The sequence below is a fragment of the Triticum urartu genome, chromosome 4A, assembly GCF_056163025.1.
Source record: "Triticum urartu cultivar PI428250 chromosome 4A, HENAU_Tu73, whole genome shotgun sequence".
NCBI classification, from domain to species: domain Eukaryota; kingdom Viridiplantae; phylum Streptophyta; class Magnoliopsida; order Poales; family Poaceae; genus Triticum; species Triticum urartu.
Genome location: NC_141876.1, coordinates 590642062 through 590645318, shown reverse-complemented (window position 1 = coordinate 590645318; position 3257 = coordinate 590642062).

The following is a 3257-nucleotide window of genomic DNA, read 5'->3' as shown; positions in this document are numbered from 1 at the left end:
AAACATAAAAAGAGAACAAAGCTGAAATAACCCTTTGATAAATACAGGAAGCAATTGCACATAAACAATAACCATACTTGTACCTTTGATCTCCGGACCACCGGTTTAAATAACCCGGGTGATGAAGCTGATAATCCAATCTTTTTGAGAAGTCAATGCTTCTAAATACATAATGATTATCATACCTTTGTGGCTTGTTGTCAAATAGTCCAGCCGGCGAAAGAGACCATGCTGTTTATTTATGAAACTGAGACAACAAAAAACTAGAAGGCAAATAACATGTGGTAAATAAAATTAACCTTGTAATTAAAAGTTGGGGGTTTCTAATTCGAATACGATCAGTAAACCAGACCAAAGGGGTTAAGCTAAGGTTCGAATATGACCATATAGCCCCCAGTGGCTTTGGCGTTGCGCCAATCAAGAGGGTACCGACAGCTATGTTCTCTTTGGTTCAAATACGACCTATGTTTGAACAGGAAGCCCCCAAATGACCTTGAGAGGTTTTTAACGACCCTGATTCGAATACGATCCAAGTCGGACCCAAAAGGGGTTAAGCTGTGATTCGGAGTCAAGAAGCCCCCTAGTGAGTTTGGCCTTGAGCCGATCAAGAGGGTTACAACAGCTATGTTCTCTTTGGTTCGAATACGACCTATGTTTGAACAGGAAGCCCCCAAGTGACCATGATAGTTGCGGCTAGATTCGAATACGATCATAAGCCGGACCAAAAAGGCTAGACTTGATTCAAATATGATCAGCTCCTTAATAGTCATTTGAAAATAAGAAACAACAAAGATGCTTAATCTTTTGAAAAGAAAAGAGACCTATGGTCCTGCTTTATTACTTATCATAGTATATACAACCTTAAAGTATGTACATGATGAGAGTCGGTGGCTCAGGTGTAGTATGGCCGAAGTTGAGCAATGTTCCACGGCCGGCGGGTCTCCTCTTCCGACTTACGTGAGTCTTTGTGCTCTCGAACATCAATGAGGTAATATGACCCGTTGTTTAAGTTCTTTCTGACCACAAAGGGTCCTTCCCAAGGTGGGGGATAACTTGTGTGCATCTGACAGATCCTGGATGAGCCAAAGCACCAGGTCGCCTTCCTGAAAAGTCCTGGACTTAACCCGGCGGCTGTGATAATGACGCAGGTCCTGTTGATAAATTGCTGATCGAGCCGCTGCTAAGTCTCTTTCCTCATCTAACAAGTCAAGTCCATCCTGTATGGCTTGTTCATTATTAGCTTCAACATAAGCCGCCACACGGGGCGAGTCATGACGGATGTCACTAGGCAACACTGCTTCTGCTCCATACACCATGAAGAAAGGTGTGTAACCTTTAGACCTATTAGGTGTGGTGTTGATACTCCACAGCACCGAGGGTAATTCCTCTACCCAACAACCCGGTGTTCGTTGTAAAGGAACCATAAGCCGGGGTTTGAGACCTTTTAAAATTTCTGGATTTACTCTCTCAGCTTGACCGTTGGATTGAGGATGAGCTACAGAAGAAACATCAAGCCGAATATGCTCACATTGACAAAAACTCCTCCATAGCCCCTTGGGATAGATTAGTGCCATTGTCAGTGATAATGCTGTGTGGAAAACCAAAACGGAAGATCACCTTTTTCATGAACTGAACCACCATGGCCGCATCACACTTACTCACCGGCTCTGCCTCAACCCACTTTGTGAATTTATCAACTGCCACTAAAAGATGTGTCTTTTTATCCTTAGACCTTTTGAAAGGTCCCACCATGTCAAGCCCCCAGACCGCAAACGGCCAAGTGATTGGAATCATCCGGAGCTGTTGAGCCGGCACATGTGCCCGTCGTGCGAACTTTTGACATCCATCACATCTACTGACCAGATCCTCTGCATCAGCGTGAGCCGTCAACCAGTAAAAACCGTGATGAAAAGCCTTGTCCACCAGAGATTTTGACCTGGCGTGATGACCACAATCGCCTTCATGGATCTCACGAAGTATTTCTTGGCCTTCTTCAGGGGAAACACACCACTGAAACGCTCCAGAGACGCTGCAATGGTATAGTTCTCCATCAGAAATCGTCATTGACTTAGACCGCCGGGTTATCTGTCGAGCCAGGGTCTCATCCGCTGGAAACTCTCCCCAGGTCATGTAAGCCAAGAACGGCACTGTCCAATCTGGGATAACACGAAGAGCCGCCACCAACTGTGCCTCCGAGTCAGGAACGGCTAGATCTTCTTCTGTGGGTAACTTAACAGACGGGTTATGCAAAACATCCAAAAAGGTGTTAGGTGGCACCGGCTTACGCTGAGATCCCAACTGGCTTAAAGCATCAGCCGCTTCATTCTTCCTACGGTCAATGTGCTCCACCTGATAACCTTTAAAATGCCCTGCAACAACATCAACTTCACGGTGATAAGCCGCCATGAGAGGATCTTTGGAATCCCACTTGCCTGATACTTGTTGAGCCACTAAATCTGAGTCGCCAAGACACCGGACCCGGCTCAGGCTCATCTCCTTGGCCACTCGAAGACCATGGAGCAAGGCTTCATATTCCGCTGCGTTGTTAGTGCAAGGAAACATCAGCCTCAACACATAACAAAATTTGTCACCTCGAGGGGAGGTTAAAACAACTCCAGCCCCCGAGCCTTCCAGTTGTCTGGACCCATCAAAGTGAATAGTCCAATATGTGTTGTCTGGTTTCTCTTCCAGCATCTGCATCTCTGTCCAGTCATTAATAAAATCAACCAGTGCTTGAGACTTGATCGCAATACGTGGTACATACTTCAACCCATGAGACCCAAGCTCAATGGCCCATTTGGCGACTCGTCCAGTGGCTTCTCTGTTTTGAATGATGTCTCCCAAAGGAGCAGAGCTAACCATAGTGATTGGGTCACCCTGAAAATAATGCTTAAGCTTCCGGCTCGCCATGAACACCCCATATACGAGCTTCTGCCAATGTGGATATCGTTGTTTGGATTCAATTAACACCTCACTGATGTAGTAAACCGGCCATTGAACCGGATGTTCCTTGCCAACCTCCTTGAGCTCCACCACAATAGCCACACTAACAGCTCGTGAGTTGGTGGCTACGTATAACAACAACGGCTCTTTCTCAACTGGAGCAGCAAGAACCGGCGGCTCAGCAAGCTATGTCTTCAGATCTTCAAAAGCAGAGTTTGCAGCATCGCTCCAAACAAAATCATCTGTTTTCTTCATCATCTGATACAAAGGCATCGCCTTCTCTCCTAACCGGCTTATGAACTGGCTCAAAGCAG